Below are 20,556 nucleotides of genomic sequence, written 5' to 3' on the forward strand. Positions count from 1 at the left end.
GTTTCATGCCTGTCATGACAGTCTCTGAATGAGTGGCTTAGCATGGAGACCGAAGAAAGTATGGTAGCAGCAGCTTGAAGCAAATACTGAGGAGCCTGGCAATATATTCCAGAAACTTTAACTGACATGAATCACTTCTCTAAACTGATTGCCCCAGGAGTAATGAGGTGATTAAATCCTTCACTTCTTCTATCACACAATCATATTTGAAATGAGTTAAAAGCTAAGTTGATTGAGAACGTTTGAGTCAAGAACAGAGTCAAATAACATACGTGAGAAGACTTGGGACTTTGTAAAAAAAAAAAAAAAAAAAAAAAAAAAAAAAAAAAAAAAATTTGTTTGAGGCCACCAAGAATCTCGGGCAAGTTTTTATACTAAAAAATCAAGAACAATTAATTTTTTTTAACCTCATCTGGCAAAAGGGAAGAACAATTAATTTCTAAGTAGTGTTTAGGTCTGAGAGATTTGCAAGTGCTTGGGCTAATAAACAAAAATGAAATAACTTATCAGAATGCACCTGTGTCAGAGTAGTACATTGAGCCAGGATTGGGCCTACCGTTCATGTTTCAGAAGTGTTGAGTTTGATATCTGTTGACAAATTTTAAAGTTCAAATAAACAAACACATGCTTTTTCCCTTTGACTGAATTCAAAAGCTCCAAGATGAGAACCCTAAAACCATAAACATTTACACAGCTTGGCAAGCTCCTCATTATGTAAATACTTTGTGAAAACAACTTTGGCCCATAAAGTATTAATGCTATTTGATAAAAATCAGTTTTTGTTTGGTGTGTCTTTTGAAGCTAGTGTAACTCCTGGTTATTCTATATGACTATAAAAGCTTTTTGGAATCAAATCCTAATCCCAACATGTTTTTCTTGTTCATTTAAACCTTTTATATACATGTGGGAGCCAGAGAGAGTGGAAAGCTTTTAGGGTTTAAGCTTAAATTGTCATTCTCATGCATGCTTTCTGAAAAGTATTTGGCATGTTTGTATTTGTAAGTTAAAATATACATTTATGTTCTTAAACATTTTCTTCTTCTCTTTATGTTTGTTTATTTGGTTTACAAATACAGACTATCTTATAATAAGAAAGCAGACATGGTGAAGTTTGAATTGTTTGACTTACCACCTTGTAGAAAATATCTGTGAGTGTTGATTTCTAGGTTGGCCCCTGACTCAAGCTCCCAAAGAGAAAAAGGGATCTCAACCCAAACTCAATAGTATTACAGCTACCATTGCCCTGCCCCCAGAAGCATAAAAAGCCTAAATAGCATTCACAAAAGCTGTTTGTTCAATGCTGTAGGAGTCAAATTTAACCTCTGGAAAATTTTTGGTTTTTGTCATAAAAAAGAAGCAACTGAGGCTGCTAAGCAGAAATTCATAGCTCTTTAGTCTTCCCCTATGGCTATTTTGCCCAATAATCATAATATTGGCAGATAAGGTTACGCTATAAGAAATTCATCAAAGGACTAAATTTAAATGGATTCAAGAAAAGCTAAAAAGAGACTTTTAATACTGTAAAGCTAAAGATTGAAGTATTTGCTTCTCAGAAGGTGACTGCGTGTGAAATGAACTATATCCGTTAGCTTTTGCTGCCTAAGAAACACCTCTGAGACTTACTGCTTAAAACAGCCACCATTGGCCAGGCGCAGTGGCTCACGCCTATAATCTTAGCACTCTGGGAGGCTGAGGTGGGTGGATTGTTTGAGCACAGGAGTTCGAGACCAGCCCCCCCATCTCTACTAAAAATAGAAAGAAATTATATGGACAACTAAAATATATATAAAAAAATTAGCCAGGCATGGTGGCGCATGCCTATAGTCTCAGCTACTTGGGAGGCTGAGGCAGGAGGATCGCTTGAGCCCAGGTGTTTGAGGTTGCTGTGAGCTAGGCTGACGCCACGGCACTCTAGCCCAGGCAACAGAGTAAGACTCTGTCTCAAAAAAAAAAAAAAAAAAAAAAAAGCCACCATTAAATATATACAATTATCATATGTCAATTAAAAAAGAAAAAACAACCCCATTCAGTTAGTTCACAATTCTAAGGTCTATAGTTTGGGCTTGGCTCAGATGAGTGGCTCTTATGATCTGGGCTGAGGTTGACTGATCTCAGCTGGGTTCACTCACACAACCTGGTGGGTGAGTTGTGGGTTTTCTGGTCTCGGATGGCCAAGGCAAGGATAGCTGAGGGCTCTCCATGTGGTCTCTCAGCCTTGTCCTTATTCAGATACAACTTCCATACCTTTTCCATGTATTTTGAATCTCTCCATGTCTCTAAATTTCTTTTGTCATTTCCATAATCTGCATCATATGAGAGCATCTCCAGAGGCAACACCCTCTATCTCGGTTGCTTGGGTTTTCTTGAGACAGGGAGTAGAGAGGAAGCCAACATTTCTCCTGACTTATTTTTAATAACCTTTAGGGTTATTGTATTTGTGTATTTTATGGTCATCAGCTCCAAATGCTTTCAGGAAGGAACCACAGTCCAAACAAAACTAATTAATTAATTAGATGGTCAAATGATTAAAAATTGATGGCTAAATGAATTAGCATTTTTATTGAATTTATTGCCTTTTATTTCTACTCCCCGTTTCCTGTGTCTCTCAGATGAGCTCACCAGTCCCAGCAATTTTGTCCTTAGAAAGTTCATCTGATGGCAAATGTGGGACATCACTTCAACTCTGCAGCCACTGCAGAATGTGCCCTAATTGTCCTTCACCAATTAATCAGGAAGCTCGAAGTGACTGATTGCTGCCTCTGTCAACACAGGATGTTTTGACACAGCTGTTTGGACAAGGCTGTTTGAGGCCCCCTACCAGGCTCGCTGGCATTTGGGAAGGGGACATGCCCAGGGGTCAAGGTTTGAGAGCAGCCACTCATCTCTCATAAAACAGCGAATGCTCAAATGCATATTGGGGCATCTGCCCTGTGAGAGGCTCCCAAAAGGAGACTCTGGTGAGCAAGACTGATGCCAGCTCTGTCCTCATGGGCTGTATATAGTCAAGTTAGTGAGAGGCTTCTTCATTAGTAATCTTCCAAATAGGAACACAGACTCTAACACATGTTGTGAAGAGAAAGCATTAGCAATATAGGCTGAAGGGGAGAGGGAAGAAGGTTTAAATTTGTGATTGTTGAGAATGAAGGAGCAGGTTCACAAGGAAAACATACCAGATTACCAGATGGTAAAACTGACACTAGGAATTTCCCCCCGGTAAGGTTCAGCTGTCCAGATGCAGAGCCTAAGAAATCGGACAAGTAGATATATTCAGGGTTGGCTGGCTTCATGCTGGTTGGAGCTGACGAAATTATTAGGGTGCAAGAGAGTTTAAAGGATGGTAAGGGAGTTCTAAAATGAAGGCATGTGGAATGAAAGCTCAGTAATGTAAGGGGAAAATTGTTGAGGCTGCCTGCCCTTCATGGCAGATGTGACTAGCGATCTTGAGCCTTGAAGAGGTAGAGCCGGCAATCCCGACCTATGGTATATCCTGTCTAAAGGTCGTCATTGCCACTCACCTGGAAATGATCCTTGATGATGGTGTTCTAAGAAAATTATCAATCATATGTAACAAAGAAAATTGCCTTTAGGCACACTTAGATTTTTAAATGAAGTTTTATTTTCTCTATCTTATTTATTACTACTCTCTTAAAAAGTTCACTTTGTTCAAACTTATTTTTCCACACATGGTGACAAGGGAGTCCAAGTTACCAGCCAAAATGCAGTGGAAAGATATGATAATAATGGAAACTTCAAGTTGAGATATTTTGTAAAATCAGCAAAAGGCCTGAAAGCCCATGCTATTTAAATCCATGCCAATTTCCAGGATTTGTATTTCATGAAGAGGAGAATCAGTGGAAGAGTGAATACAATGACAGCTCTAATCATTCACACGTGTTCATTCATTGCCTGCAAAACACACGGCAAATCCTAGCCCTGGTGATATCATGGAAGACTCTTCTCGGGAGAGTTCTACCTTATCTGGCCTTACCACTGTCTAGATTCCTTGAGGTCTCTGTCTTCCCAGAATCTTTGCAAACTTTCTAATTAGTACAAATTTCCAACGTGGTTCTAATCTTGTGTGGCCAACCTGTATCTTCCATCATGATCTTCTTAGTATTGACAGGCTAAAAGAACACATTGAGGTAGTCAGCTGATAGCAACAGGCTGTGAGGTCCATCAGATGTTCCAGAGTTTAAATCTTGCCCTTAGATTTTTAGTAAATTTATGTAACATCTCTGAGCCTCAGTTTCCTCATCTGAGAAATGGGATTGATCAAATACTGAGTTGATGCAGATGAAAGTTAAGTAAGTCACTTATTATATACAAGATAGCTTAAATCCTAAGGATCTATGAATGTTTTTTTGTAGCAATTTCTGCTAATTTTATTGATTAAGCACTGATAATTAACATTGATTCAATTTAAGCCATCCTTTGGTATTTCATATTTATATACCTATCTGTATGTGAGTATCCCACATTGTTCCTGATTGCTCTATTTCGTTTCTTCCACTTGCCTTGAACAACAAACATAACTTGACTATACAATCTCCAGAACTTATTGTGTATATCTTGACATATGCTACCAAGAAATTCAATTCAAAAGAGTGCAGTGGAGTCTATCAGTATGTTCTATCAATTAAAGGTATTTGAGACTGAGTCTCTAAGACTCGTACAGGTTGTATACAAATGTATTCCTACACTAATATATTTTTATATTACCAAACCATATAAAAATATATATTAAACTAAAAGATAAGGTGAAATAGCAATACCTTAAATATTTTAAATTTCATTATATTAAATAAAAATTTCTTTTCATACTCATTAAGATGATATTTTCAATGATAGTTACAGTGGAAACAGCATGGTAGGGAACAGATTGTAAAAGTGTCAACTCTGCTTATTTGCTTATCTGCTTGAGGTTGGTGGCTTCTTTGCAGGAATCCTTTAAGCCACTTGAGCATTTGAGACAAGTTAGTGAAATTAAAACTAGGTAATATAACTTGTAAATCCGTCAGTGGACATAAGTAAAGAGTTATACTTTACAATAAGCTGAAAGTGAATGAAAGTAGGGAAAAAAATAATCCCAATTCCTTCGGGTTTTGGAAATTGCATATGACATGTGACCCAAGATTTACGGAACAAATAAGAACAGGAGAGTCAATATTAAATGTTAGTAAATTTAAATGTTAGTAAATCTTAATGCTTTTTCTTTTAAAAATAACTAGAAGTTCTAATTTTTTATTCCTGAATTTCAACACATTAGTGGTTCCTAAACTTGAGTGTGCATCAGAACCAACTGGAGGGTTTGTTAAAAGACAGATAGCTGGGTCTCACTCCCAAAGTTTCTGATCTGCATTTCTAACAAATTTTCAGATGATGCTGATGCTTCTCATCTCAGGGATCACACTTTGAGAAACACTGCAATAGATCTTCTTGAAGATTCCCTGGCTTGCATCCTCTCCCAGATCTTTGGTGTATGTAACACAAATCTCAATAGGATCAGTGCCATCAAAAGGCAATATTATTCCCTTTATATTCCAGTTTATATTACGCATTCATGTCCTGAATTTCCCCACCACCCACTCCAGGCTGTCCAGTGCCCTCCCTGCCCCCGCCCCCGTGGAGGCGGAAAAGGCCCAGAGGACAGGGGAAGGATGGTGCATCCTCTTTGTGAATGCAGCTGACAGTTTGCACTACCTGGTGAATTCATGGCCTCAGCATGTTTCCCTGGGTTGAATTAATTGCTTTGCTTTTCCTTTTCCTTTGCATAAAGCCAGGCAGAATTGTCCCTTCTGTTTGAACAAGACCTTGTTGCCAGCACTTTAGGAGGATGGCCAGCAAGTGGCTGCTGTATGAGGTTGATAGTGTTGTCAGGAATTCCAGGGTGGAGTGTTGTCACTTGAGTTGGGAAATGCTAACTGAGGTCAATTCTAGTTCAGCTTCCTACCTACAGAATTATGGCAGGACGTAAGTTTGGCCTGCGTGAGATGAATAGGTCAGCAGAAACGTATTCTTGTCTTCCTAGTAGGAGACATCTCTATTTTTAAGCCTTAAGTCAGATCATATTTTTTCCCCTGTTTGAGATCCAGCAATTCATGTCCTCAAATGAGGTTTTTTAAAATCAAAGCCACAGACAACAAATAAGATTCTTAACCAAAAAAATTTTTAAGCTAAAGCTGTACATTAAAAAATTATGTGTTTTTATGTGAAATTGAAAGTTGTTATTTTGGTTAACTATTGCTGAGTAAAAAAACCACCCCGATATTCAGTGGCATAAAGCAACTCTTTTGTTTCTTTGCTCATCAGTCTGCCATTTGCACAGTTCTTAGTAGGATGCTGCTCTATGTGGGCTCATATTAAGTGTGGCTCAGCCGAGGCAGGACCATCTATTTCCAAGGTGGCTTCCCCCATTTTCATTGATAAGTTGGTGCTGGAGCTGTTGGCTGGGGCCTTGGTCTTCCTCTTCATAGTCTCACCACATGGCTAGCTTGAGCTCCTCACAGCAGGTTGGTCTCAGGGCAGTCGGGCTTCTCACAAGGTGCCTGGCTGTGTCCAGCATGCAAAAGCAGAAACGACCAGACTTTCCAAAGGCTTAAGCTCGGTCCTGGCACAGCATCACTTCCAGCACATTCTGGTGGCTAACATGAGTCACAGGGCCAGCCCAAGCTCAAAGGAAAAGTCTACACAAGCACATGAACACCAGGAAGTGTGGGTCTTTGGGGCCCACCAAAGCGACAGCCTACTGCAGTCATGATGACGTTAGATCTTCTGCTCCCTACTGTTTCAGAGCTCTTTGCATTCCACGCCACAGTCAGGCTAGATCAGCATAAACAGAGGCAGGTTGTTAATCTCAGGATGGACAATAGTGCTTCCCAAAGAGGGAAAAGTGGCTTTGACTTTAGTTGAGAGAAAATTGTCAAAGTGCGAGGACATGTATCTGCTGAATAGACAGCTCTGTTTGAGCTTCCTGCCAAACATTCTTCTAGTTACTCTCTCTCCCCTTATCCTGCCGTCATCCTGCAGTCTGTTTTTCTTCGTAGCACTCCCCACTGCCTAATGGTTTATTAAGGAGTTGTTTACTTGGTTATTGTGTGTTTCCCCCCAGTCAGATGCAAAACTCCCAGGGGAGGTCACTGTGTCTCTTTTGCTCCCTGCTGGATGTGCAGCACTGAGAGCAGTGCCTGGCACGTAGAAGGCTCTGCATAAATGTTTACTGAATGAATGAATATATAAATTTCATATTTGAGAGTACGTGTATGAGGCAGACATGACAACTCCAAAGTAAGTTGCTATGATGCAGGGGCTAAGGCTGGGGCTGTCTCTCTCCACAGAGCCCAGGCTGCATGTCCCCTTGTTGTGCATGGCGTGTCCCCTCTGCCAGTTCCCATGGTGTCATTGTACAGAGGTGTCAATGGACATCAATCATGGGTTTAGAGTGTTTTTTCTGTAGAGCCTCCAGCTCCTTTATTTGACCAATTAGGCTTTGTGCTCCCGTTTCCAAACACAGAGGTGGGAGAAACATGAACCTGGCTTTATCTAATGCCTTAGTTTTAAGGAATAAGCCTCTGGTGCAACGCTATATTATTTCCAATTAAAACTTGGATATCCTCATCCTTGCTAAAACTGGTTAGTGAGCATTAGCTATTCATTCCTAAAAAGAGGCTTAACTAGATAGTTTTTCATTATGTTCTGTCTTTCACTGGGATATGGAGGGGGCAGGCGGGCCGGCTGGCTTGCTTGCTTGCTTGCTTTTTTTTGTCTGTCTGTCTGTCTTTTCATTTTTCTCTTTTTTTGCCTTTCACTAATCTGTGTTTTTCTTTTCTTCTATTTTTATAGCATCCCCTTGAAAACTTGGTGTTATTGGTTAGCATCCTTGTTTGTGCTCATCCTCCTGTCCATTTGCTCTTTTGATTGTTTATTGATCACAGAAAAACAAATCAGATTTTCTTAATGAATTTTATGCGCTTGCATCTGATTTGGTTACAGGTCACCTATATCTGTCATTTGTGGGGCCTCTCCTTTGAATGCTTTATCCGAAACCCTCTCATCCTGGCTCTGTACAAAGTGGTCCTCAGTGCTGGTTTTCAACCATTTTTTCAGCCCTGAAAGCACGTGTGTGTTTTCAAACGAGGTTAAGAAATTGCTTTGAAAAGACATTTTAAATGTTTCTTCTGAGTTGTTTTCATCCATGTCTGTTTTCTCTTGTTCCTCCTTTCTCTGCACCCCCAACTGTGCCTCTGCTAGCATTACTGGGGTATGGCTACTCTACCATGGGAGCCTCAGCCCAGCTGGGTTGCAAAAGGAGGCATCTGGCTAAGAGTGTTGTTTCTAACTATGATGATCTTAGCCAAGTTTTTCAAATGCGCTATAGCTCAATATCAGAGTTTTATGAGACATTTTGAATGCTAGCCCTAGATTTGCTAGAATACAAGGTGCATTTTAAGTCCAAATAAGAGACCACCAATGTCCTGTGGAGTTTGCACCTTGCACGCAAACACCATTCCAAGCTGCTTACCCAGAACCAGCTGTGAGTTGGTGAATCTGAACTTCTACCTTAAAATGGTTCAGTTGAGCTTCTGAAAGTGAACCAAGGCAAGGCCATGGGCATTGCAGGACTGCAACTAAAGAGAGACTGGAAACCCCCGTTCCCTTTGGAGTCACTCCAGCTTCCTTTGTCTCTCTCCCACCTGATTCCTCATCTTTTCTGATGTGAACTTGTTCCCTGGCTCTTCAAAACTAGAAGAGGAAAACAATCTCAGATTCTCTTGGGTTTGACAATGACCTTGATGCCTCTGATAATGGAAATCTACCAAAAGCTTGTTTAAAACCACTTATTATTTATCTTCTTGCCTCCCCTTTGTCAAGCAAGTCTGTCTTTAGCATTGCTTCTCTGCTTTTTGTAGGTTTAACCTGCCCGAGTTTGTAAGGAACTTAACATTTTCTTTGCCTTTTTCTATCTCACCTTCTACCTATTTGCAGTTCAGTAACTAATTAGCTCATTGTTCATTATTCTCAAAACTCACCCATGTAATAGCAGCACACAGTTATTAGGCAGCTCTGAATAGGACTCAATCCAACCTTACAAACCTTCCAGATTTACTGCATCTGTCTCAGGAATATATAACAATCAATTCTTACTTTCCATTTCCCTGTGGGGCTGTGTATATAGTAGGAAGAACTTTTGACTGGGAGCTAAAAAGCCTTGAATTCTAGACGTGGATCTGTGGGCTACCCTTGGACATTCATTTCTAGAACTAAGACTCAGTTTTTCTCCTCTGTATAACAGAAATGATCATGACTACGCTGCCTACATTGAACAGCCTAGTGAGAAGCAATAGCTTTCTTCTACTCAGCAAACACTAGTTGTATACCCCTTATAAACCAAATAGTATTGGAGGCACTTGGAATACAGAAATAAAGTGAGACCCCTACCTGCCTTTTGGAGTGGGTCTAAGCATCCTCATCAACGTGTAGCTGCCTTTACTTCAAAGTTCAGACCCATGATAGCATGGTGCCCACAGTTTGCCTCTTGTTGTCTCCTCCACCTCTTTTAGATGGTTGGTAATGAAGTTGAAACCAGCAGGCAGGAAACCTAGTTCTGAATTCCTGTAGTACTTGATTGGCACTGCTAGACAGAATCTGTTGAATGAATTGCGTATCACGCTACCGTAGAGTTTGCCACATGGTAGGGTCTCAATGGAAACTTGCTTAAATTAATTCATAAATAAACCACAGATGAGTGAATCAATGGTGAAATATTACACTAGGCCATTTAAATTTGCTTTCTGTGCTTGGTAGTATCAATGGGGGACCTTCTTATGAAGGTCTCTTTTTCTTTTTTCTTTCTTGTTTTCTCTTATTCCAGTTAGTTTCACTGGTAATTGATTTTCTTAATTTGTTAAACTGAACTATAAGATTGATATTTCTGGGGGTGGGGCAGGGGTGGGAAACTGCTGCTGAGATTTTTCATTTTTAACCTAAGTAGATTCAGTAACATTTGTGAAAAAAACAAAGTAATTGGAACCAAAATTCACATTATTCCTTGCCTCTCTGATAACTCTTAATGTTGAAGGGGGCCATGATAACTGTATATTTCCATATTTCTTATCCCTAAATTTCCTTCTTTGGCCAGGTAATTATAAGGAGGCCAAAGAGCTGCTAGTGGTAGGCCCAGTGGTCTTTGATCCAGTTGTAACAATAAACCTTCAGGTAGTTCTATATTATCATCTTAAACTGTCCACGTAAATCCAATAGGGCCTGAATATATAAAATGCTTTCTAAGGACAAAGGAAATTAAGAGGTTTGTGACTCCCATAAAATAAAATGCAGTATATTATGACTATATACCCATGCATTTTTCTGGGGAGTACACTCATAACTTTCATCGAATTCTCAAAGGGATCCATGGCCTGCCTTTCTGTCCTTCCCTCCACCCTCAAAATGGCTAAGGATACTCGATTAAAAGATTCTTGTCCACTTGGAGAATGTGATTTCCAATGACTAACATATTTTCCTCTTCCCAGAACTGTAGCAGTAATGAAAATGTAACCCACCAAACTGCCTGGAGGTAAACTTCAAATTAGGCAAGTCTATCATGTGACCGTGAAACTTTCTCATGCTTTTACATTCAATAATCAGAAAAATCCCGTGTAACTTTTTCATGCTTCTGAAGACAGTAATCAGGAAAATCCTTGAGGAGACTGTGGTTTTAAAGGATGCTAAATCAGGTTATGATCGTGTGTACCCTGATGATATGTTTTTCCTTTCTGGAATTTCCTCTTGGGGGTGGTCTGTTCTTCTCGTTTTCGAAACTTGTATCAACATTCTCTTGGACCCAGAAGTGTAAGCTACTCATTTATTTTATTTTATGTTATTTTGGATAAAGGAGAAAAAGAGCTATCATAAGCCATGGAAAACCTTCCCATGGTACAAGCAAACCAAGTTATTATTCTTCCTCATATGTTGTAGAACTAAAAACTGAACTTGCTGGTCTCCCCTCAAGGCTCGCATTTCAGGCACTCAAACTGTGCAGCCCAAGTTACCTCTTCTGAGTTACATGCCCTAATTATTCTGTTTTGCCTTTGCATTTGACAGATGGACACACTTAGGGAACATGGAAGCGATCATACTTAAAAAACAGCCTGTATTTTGCCGCTATCCCATTGTTAAAGGATGCTCCCTAGGATTATTGAGTTTCATGAAGTGGGAAAAGCAGGAGTTTTACACCACATACATTCATTTACAATGTCTTTTTTAAATTTCCTTCCAGCGTAGCATAACAGAGCAACCATGAACACATACTCTGGATTCACTGTATGGGATGGAATCCCAGCTCTGCCACTTAAAAGGAGCTGTGTAACTTTGGACAAGTTATAGCACCTCTCTGTGTCTATCGTTATCATCTAGAGAATAAAGATATCATTACTGCTTACCTCATAGGGTATACAGGAAAACTACATAAATTAGTATTTGTGAGGCTCTTAGAATGCTGCCTAGCATGTACCAAGTGCTGCATACGTGGTTTTAAGATAAATCTGATTAGGGAGGATAATGTTGGAGGTTTGTATGGATACATGCTGTCACGGTTAAGCATGAATGGCCCAATTACCACAGTTGTCATTGTTGGGTTTGGGTTTTTTTTGGGGGGGGGGGGGGGAGTTTTTTAAATCTTTTCTGTCCATCTCTTCTGAGGGCAAGGTTTTCCTTGGCTGGCCTCCCATGCTCCAAGAACTTTCAGATTTGAGATAATCTGATGGAATCTCCGCATTTTAACCCCTTTGTCACACAATGAGGCACTTCAATCAAAGCCACTTAGCCTCTTCTTGACAGGCGTTTCTTTGGCTGGAGGGTTTGTTTTTTGTCCCCACCTGTGTTTGACTTCTGCTCCTAACTGCTGAGCCTGATCTGACCTTTTTTTAAAATTATCATTATTCATTATTCTACAGTGTCCCCAAATCAGTTTTAAGAAGAGCCATTTGTAAGTCATCACAATGTTCGTGATTATATATAGTCCTCTGCTGTTGGACTTGAAGAAAAAAGAAAGCGAGACATTGTAAGGACAACACTTTTTAAAACCTCATAATTAGCTAAAATAGTTTTAATGTAAGAATCACAAGCTCTAGTTCAGTCATGCAAATTGTATCCTAAGTCTCATGAAATACACTTGGGCCAGAACACAGAATAATTTTATTTGCCTTGTGACTATGGCTCCTATTTTTTTATGGGATGCATCTGTAATAGACTTAGCTGTTATTAATTTTAAAAAAATGTTAAACAAGAACTCAGAAAGTAACTTTTTTACCATTACATAGAAAATGTCCAATATCATCTTAGAAATCTTTTATTTTAAAAAATTCTCTATTTGCAAGTTAATAGAAAGGAGTTGTAGTAAAGATTATTTACTACAAGATCTATTTCTTACTGATATATATTCTGATCATATTTAGCTTTAAGCAAAATAAATGTGTATTTCTAGTAATTTTAGTGATTTCACAAGAGTCATTCTTAATTTTTCAGAAAGAAGTATGTATGGAATTTTAGAATCTTCTAGCCTAGTTTCTTCATCTTTTGGATGAGAAACTTGAGACTTTACAGAATGGCATAGCTAAGTAAAAGCAGAGTATAAAAGCTATTTTGAACTGTAGGAGGGAAAAAAATATTTAAATGTTGCCTTTTACATTTTTTTTAAGTTTTATTTACATTAAATATCCTTAGTTTTTAAAAATAGTCTGTTTTTATTTTAAAAAGAAAATTTTTTGACAATTTGTTAATCTTTAATTAACATTAAAGAGAAAATAAAAACCGAGCTTAGATTTTATGGCAAATGTTGATAAGTAAGAAAAAATGAATTTTTAAAAATTTTTTTTTTTTTAATTTCAGAATATTATGGGGGTACAAATGTTTAGGTTACATATATTGTGTTTGCCCCACCCGAGTCAGAGCTTCAAGCATGTCCATTCCCCAGACAGTGTGCATCACATTCATTATGTATGTGTATACCCATCCCCTCCTCCCCCGTCCCACCTGTCCAACATCCAATGAATATTACTTCTAAATGTGCACATGAGTGTTGTTCAGTTAACACCAATTTGATGGTGAGTACATGCGGTGCTTGTTTTTCCATTCTTGGGATACTTCACATAGTAGAATGGACTCCAGCTCCATCCAGGATAATACAAGAAGTGCTAGATCACCATTGTTTTTTGTGGCTGAGTAGAACTCCATGGTATACATATACCACATTTTATTAATCCACTCATGTATTGATGGGCACTTGGGTTGTTTCCACCTCTTTGTAATTGTGAATTGTGCTGCTATAAACATTCTAGTGCAGATGTCTTTTTTATAGAATATCTGTTTTTCCTTTGGGTAGATGCCCAGTAACGGGATTGCTGGATCAAATGGTAGTTCTATTTGTAGCTCTTTGAGGTATCTCCATATTGCTTTCCACAGAGGTTGCGCTAGTTTGCAGTCCCACCAGCAGTGCATGAGTGTTCCTATCTCTCCGCATCCACGCCAACATTATTACTTTCCATTTACAGGTCCTGGCAATTGAAATATGAAAGTCTAATGGAAAGGGGCTTAAAAGAATGTTTTGATTCAACCTAACCAATGTTTTTAGTAGGCAAAACAAAGGGCACAAAATTGGATACAACACAATTTGAGGACTCTATTGTCCAGGAAGGAGGATGAGAAAAGTATACAAAAAACTACAGTACATGAGTACTGTGTGCACAGTCTGGAGGATGGACACACTTAAAGCTCTGACTCGGGTGGGACAGAGGCAGTATATGTAACCTAAACATTTGTGCCCCTGTAATATGCTAGAAAGAAAAACTATAGTACAAAGGAAAATGTAAAAATTGTCACTAGGGAGGTACAAGCAGAGTGTTTTAAAGGGTCAGAGAAGGGATGTAGGTTGTGGCTCTCCATAATATCTATAACTGATGGCTTTCCAATGTTCTCCAGCTACACCTTACCTGGAACTCCTGACTATACATCAGCTGCCAACCAGACATCTCTACTTAGACGTCTAACTTAGCAGGTCCAAAACTGAATCCCAACCTTGGCCCCAAAAACCTTCTACCCTCCAACCTTTCCCATCTGGGTTGATGGCACCTCCATCCTTCCAGTTGTCCAGGACACAGCTTGGCAACATGTTTGTCTCTATCCTTCCTTCCCCATAGCACATCTGATCTGTGGGGGAGTCCTACTGACAACAGCTCCTCCACTTCTCTCGCCTGGTCCAAGACACCATTGTTTCCCGCTTCGATGTAGAAATAGCCTACTAGCTGGTTTCCTTTCCTCCACCCTTTCCAGACCTTATAACGGCTCTGAATGCAGATCAGATCACATCATTCATTTCTGAGAAACTCCCTGTGGCTCCCCACTCCTCAAAGTTCCACATTATCTGCAACATACCTCAGCCTCATCCCTGCTGCTCTTTCCTTCCCTGACTTAGCTCCAGCCACGTTGGCCTCCTTGCTGTTCCTCTTATGTGCCAGAAAGATGCTCATCACTGGGCCTTTGCACTGGCTGTTCCCCCCATCTGGACTACTCTTTTCTCAGATATCCGTATCATTCCTTAGCTTCCTTCAACGTGTTGCGCAAATATCTTAATAGGTCCTATCCTGACTATTTTATTAAGAGTTGCAGTGCTTCCCCCAGCTCTTTGGTTTCTCCTTACAGGTTTCTTTTATAACATAATATTTCTTATCTTTTACCATACTGTATAATTTATATATTCATTTTGTTTATCATGTGATTTGTTGTTTACATTCTTCTGCTAGAATATGAGTTCCAGGAGGGCACGATCTTTATTTAGTTTGTTCACTGCTGTTTCCCAAGCACCTGGAACAGTGTCTGGCACATAGTGAGCACTCGATAAATATTTGTCAGTAAATGAATAAGTGGGCTTATCCATGGGGGGATTAGGGTCACTCCCAAAAGAAAGGAGACAGTGAGTAGTTTTTAAACAACCTTGGCTCACAGCCCCCTGTGTAAGTCTAGTGACTCCTGTGTTCCTCCTTCCCAGAATGAAGCACATAGGCACATTTATACAAAATGTTGCCTTCACTTTCCAGAGGCTTATACACACCCTAGGACTCACACGTGAACCCAAGATTAAGGACCGATATTCTAAGCAGAAAAAGCAACATAGACAAAGACTCAGAGACAGGAAAGTGCAGTGTGTGTGAGAGGTTCAGCAGGAACCATTTGGCTTGAGTGTGCAATGAAGCAGGAAGAGTAATGGGAAGTAAGTTGGGCTGTATTGCACGGGGCCTTGAATGCTATGGTAAAGGTCATTCCTATTTGGTTTGGAAGGTACTAGGAATAGATGCTGGTGGAATTGTATCAGTCCCCTAGCCTACCTGAAATGTGACTATTGGATTTCACAGGGGAATTTCAGAAGAATCAAAGGAGTATTGAGGAAGCCAGGTTGGAAAGGTGATTCTTCAATACTGGTTCTCAAGTTGGGGCTTGCAGGCGATGAAGTTTTCAGTGCTCCTTTGAAATGAGAATATATAAGAAAATATTTTTTTAAACCTAAAATTTTTATAAACCAAAATTTCTTCATGCTAAAACACTTCCCTTTATTCTGAGAATGTTCTTCCTGACAGTTTTTGAGGGGTAGAGTTTTGAAAGTCCTGCCTTTTACGAAATGACGATAGCAGTAAATAACAGCTGTTTTTCCTTTTTAATGTTTTTCCTTGGCAAAATGAAAAGTTGGCAAGCCATGGCAGACTCCAAATTTGTTTATTGGTTAGCTGTTTTAATTAATCCATGAAATGTAAAGGTCTGAGAATCTCTAAATGAAGCAATTGAGAACTTTTCTCTTGCATTTTAGAGAAACTGAGGAATTCTTTAAACAGTACAATAGGCAACAAAGTTGGTAATGAACAGCTATACTACCTGCTTTGAGAAAAAACTTAGTATTTCTCATTCATATATGTCATTGTTAGCATGTGTATTATGTATACAGCACTTATACATAAGCAGGCAAGTTCAAAGTACTTTCATTAGATAAAGAACACTGATATTATCTATATATATATGCAAAAGGTAGCAATCTGCTTATAAGGAATTATACACGTTTTCATTGAAAGCCCCTGTCATCACAAGGCATTCCTGAATCTTTGCATCCTGAGCTGCTGACACACCATACTGGCCTTGATAGATGAATTCATTATCCCTTTCTAATTGCAAGTAGAATTCCAGGTGTGTCCATTACATTCTAATGTTACCCAGTGTTGGCCCAGTGGTCAGCTACTGGGACCCATTGCTCCTCTTATTCTAGCCTCTATTTCATTACTACAAATTATAACCGATGACTTGGCCCCAATTGAGTAAGTCTCTACTGTAGAATTGACTGTCCACATACATTGTTGTGGTATTACAAGTAAGGAAGCTGAGCTATATTGTTGTTCTATGTTCTTGGAGTGGGGGGAACCTTACTTACATGTAAAACAATTCCATATTTAAAATACCGGTGGCATGTTATGTACTGGATACATGAAATCCCCAATTATAATTTTTTTTTTCAATTGATGGGGGTCAGGGTAAGTAGACAACATAGTTTCCAGGCCAGGTGCAGTGGTTCACGCCTGTAATCCTAGCACTCTGGGAGGCCAAGGTGGGCAGATTGTTTGAGCTCAGGAGTCCAAGACCAGCCTGAGCAAGAGCGAGACCCCATCTCTACTAAAAATAGAAAGAAATTATACAACAGCTAAAAATATATATATAGAAAAATCAGCCACCATGAAAAATATATATAGAAAAATCAGCCAGGCATGGTGGCACATGCCTGTAGTCCCAGCTACTCGGGAGGCTGAGGCAGAAGAATTGCTTGAGCCCAGGAGTTTGAGGTTGCTGTGAGCTAGGCTGACGCCACGGCACTCTAGCCTGGGCAACAGAGTGAGACTCTGTCTCAAAAAAAAAAAAAAACATGATTCCCATTTTTAAATTACATAGCATTTTTTCACCTATTCTGATTTTAATAAGCACTTATACAGTCATCACCGAGAACTGAAAAATATGGTGTATAGTGCTGAGAATGTTTTCATTAACTCAACAATAAGTATTTTTGAGCATGTATGTTGTATGAGACACTGTAAGGCATCATGCACATGAAAAGGATGAGCCATCTCTTCTGTCCAGAAGCAGCTCATGTTCTGCCAAAAGGGAGAAACTGTCATCCATTCTATAGATATTTATCAAATGCCTACTATGTGCCAGGCACTATTCTAGGGAGCTGGGAATATGACAATGGATGAAAAAGGTGCAGATCCTCATAGTGCTTAGACTCTGTGAATAAGTCAAGTAAAAATCATAAAGTGAGTACACTCATTCCAGGCCCATGGTGATGGAAGATTTGGCAGGATTTGCTAAAATTTTAATATGTGCATATTCCAGTGATTCTGCTGCTTTGTGTCTGCTGTAAGTAATTCTGTCACATTGGGATAAGCAAGCAGATTCAAAGATGTTCACTTTCACATTGTCTGTAAAAACAGTGAATTGGAAATAGCCTGAATGTTCAATTTTTATTAGGAAAGCTGAGTGAAGAGGCACAGAGCAAAACAAAACACATACAGTATATATATAGAATGTGTGTTGTGTGTGTGTGTGTGTATATGTGCACATACATAGATATGTACATGCAACTTGTATTTTAAAACACACAAAATAATACTATACATTTTATAAGATTTACTTCCGTAGATAAACTAGATCTGAAAAAATGCAAGCCATAACTCTGGGGGAAAAACTAGGATGGGGGTGTGGTTTAGTGGCACATTAGCTTTAGCTGTAATCGTCTTTTAAAATAGAGATTGTACTTATGAAATATTTGGTAACGTAAATTAGTAAAAGTGGTAAAAATACACTAGCATAAAAATTAGTGTTAGAGTAAATGTATGTACATCAAGTTATGGAAATACCGTAAGGAAGTAATTGGTACCATAAGAGTAGTAAGGTGCTCATAGAAGTACCTTAAGGCAGAGTGAGGAACCAGGAGAATCTAAGTTGGACTTAAAATATGAGTAGGAATTTTCTGGCTTCACTAGAGTGGAAAGGGATTGGAGAAACAGGACAGGCAAAAAGACCAGCTTCAGTATGAAAGAGGAATGAGTTTTTGGAGAACGTAATCCCCTGACTCAAGCATGGCCTGTGGCGTGTGTGGCAGTGCCAGGCCCAGGAAAAGCACAGCGTGTGGAAATCAGTTATGGAACCCAAGGACCAGCAGGAGAGCAGGCAGAGGCTGATGCCAGAAGAGCCTTACATGATAGCCAGAGAACTAGGAGTGTACTGTGCGGGTGCTCGTATTAGTTTCCTGTGGCTGCTATAACAAATTACTGCAAACTTAGTGGCTTAAAACAACAAATTTATTCTCCTACAGTTCTGAAGGCAAGAAGTCTAAAACCCAGCAGGGCTGTACTCCCTCTGAGGTCTCTAGGGGAGAACCCTTTCGTGCCTTTTCCAGCTTTTGGTGAGTCCAGGGACTCCTTGGCTTATAGTTATATAGCTCCACTCTCCGTCTCTGTCTTCACATGGCCCTCTCCCCTTCATCCAGGTGTCTCTCCTGTGTGTCCCTTGTAAGGGCACTTGTCATTGGATTTAAAGCCCACTTGGATAATCGAAGATGATTTTATCTAGAGATCTTTAACTTAATTACATCGAAAGGACCCTTGAATGTGTCCCCCAAAGTTCTCTGCAAGGACCCTTGAATGTGTCCCCCAAAGTTCATGTGTTGGAAACTTAACCCTCAATACATATATTAAGAGGTAGGACCTTTAAGAGGTGATTTGTTCATGAGAGCTCTGGCTTCATGAATGGATTAATTCCGTTATCTTGGGAATGGCTTAGTTATGATGGCAGTGGGCTCCTGATAAAAGAACGAGTTCAGTTCAGCCCCCTTCCCTTCTCTCTCTCTCTCTCTCTCTCTCTCTCGTGCATGCACCTGCACACTCTCTTGTGCTTCCACCTTCTGCCATGGGATGATGCAGCAAGAAGGCTCTCACCAAATTCAGGCCCCCTAATGTTGGACTTCCCAGCCTCTAGAACTGGAAGAAATAAATCTCTGTTCTTTATAAATTACCCAGTCTCGGGTGTTCTGTTAGAGCAGCATACAATGGACTAAGACACACTTTTTCCAAATAAGGTCACAGTCACAGGTTCTAGGGGTTAGGATGCGGACAAAGCTCAGGGGCCGGGGGCACCATTCATCCCACCACAGTGCTGATGGAGCGAGTCACAAGCAAAGCAGTAATGTTATCAGATTTGGTTTTTTGGAAGATGGTGCTTAGCAGGTCAAGCCTGAGAGTTCCTCAAGCACTGGAGATGTTTCTTGGTTATTATTAAGAGCAAAGTACCTTTCACAGTTTCTGACTTGCTGATTATTGAATTAATGAAGAAAAAAAGCATTTGTAAGCCAGTAAGGAAAAGATTGCAAACATTTAAAGATGAATAAGGTACTCGTCCTGTGGGAGGGGTTCACTAAGTGTTTTTGAATAAATGTTGGCCCTGGGGCAAAGATTATTCTTGAATATAGGTGTTCTTTATCAGGCTACTCAAGAGCACACAAAGCCAGTCAACCTTTACTGTACAAGCATGAAGTTAATTCATTTAACAAATATTTATAGAACATTTACTGTGGCTTTGTGGATAAAGTTTGAAAATGTTCCCAGTTCCCATGAGCTAACAATCAGTATATAAATAATAGGTAAACCAGAAAATAGAGTAATAGACACAAAAAATAAAATGTGGTGTGGAAGAAACTGTATGAGGGGTATGTGACCACGTATGAGGGGTATTTGAGGTTGGGTGGTTTGGGAAGGCCTTGCTGAGCAGGTGCTATTTGACGTTGAACTCTGGGAATATCCAGGTGTTGAGCATTTCAGGCTCACAGCTACTGCCAATGCCTTGAGGATTAAGCCTGGCCTGTTAGAGGGAAAGTAAGAATGGAAAAAAGGGATAGGTGGTAAGGCCCAAGGAGCATATAGGGGCCACATCCTTTGAAATCTTGTAGGCTGTGGTAAAAAGTTTGGATTTTAAATATGAACAGAAGCCACTGGAGGAGTTTAAACAAGAGCATGGCATGATCCAATTTTTATTGAAATCATGTGTTTTCAACCTTGGTTCTATTGACATTTTGGCTTGGACGATTCTTTGTTGTGGGGGCTGTCCTGTGTATTGTGTATGTTTAGCACCATCCCTGGCTTCTGCCCACTAGAACCTACCCTCCACAGTTATGCCAACCAGAAGTATTTCCAGACATTGCCAGATAACCTCGGGGGTCAAACTACCCCTAGATGAAAATCACTGATTTTAAGAAAATACTCTCTGGCTACTGTGAGGAGAAATTTTTGTAGGAGACATTATAGTGGAAATCAAAAGACCAATGAGGAGGCTGTAGTATGCTCTAGGCAAGAGAAGATGGTAATTATTAATTGCAGAAAGAGTGAAAGGGACATATTTGAAATATGTGTCGGAGGGAGAGTCACAAGATGGATTGGAAGTGTGAGAATAAAAGAAGACAAGAATCCAAGTAGGTTTGTG

The 20,556-nt window shown here is 39.7% G+C and overlaps 1 protein-coding gene across 2 annotated transcripts in view; it reads left to right on the forward strand.

The window, feature by feature from the left end:
- RARB (retinoic acid receptor beta) overlaps positions 1–20,556 on the forward strand; it is a 702,390-nt gene that overhangs the window by 472,632 nt on the left and 209,202 nt on the right. The window lies entirely within an intron of this gene.

Source organism: Eulemur rufifrons, chromosome 7 (assembly GCF_041146395.1).
Source record: "Eulemur rufifrons isolate Redbay chromosome 7, OSU_ERuf_1, whole genome shotgun sequence".
Taxonomy (NCBI): Eukaryota; Metazoa; Chordata; class Mammalia; order Primates; family Lemuridae; genus Eulemur; species Eulemur rufifrons.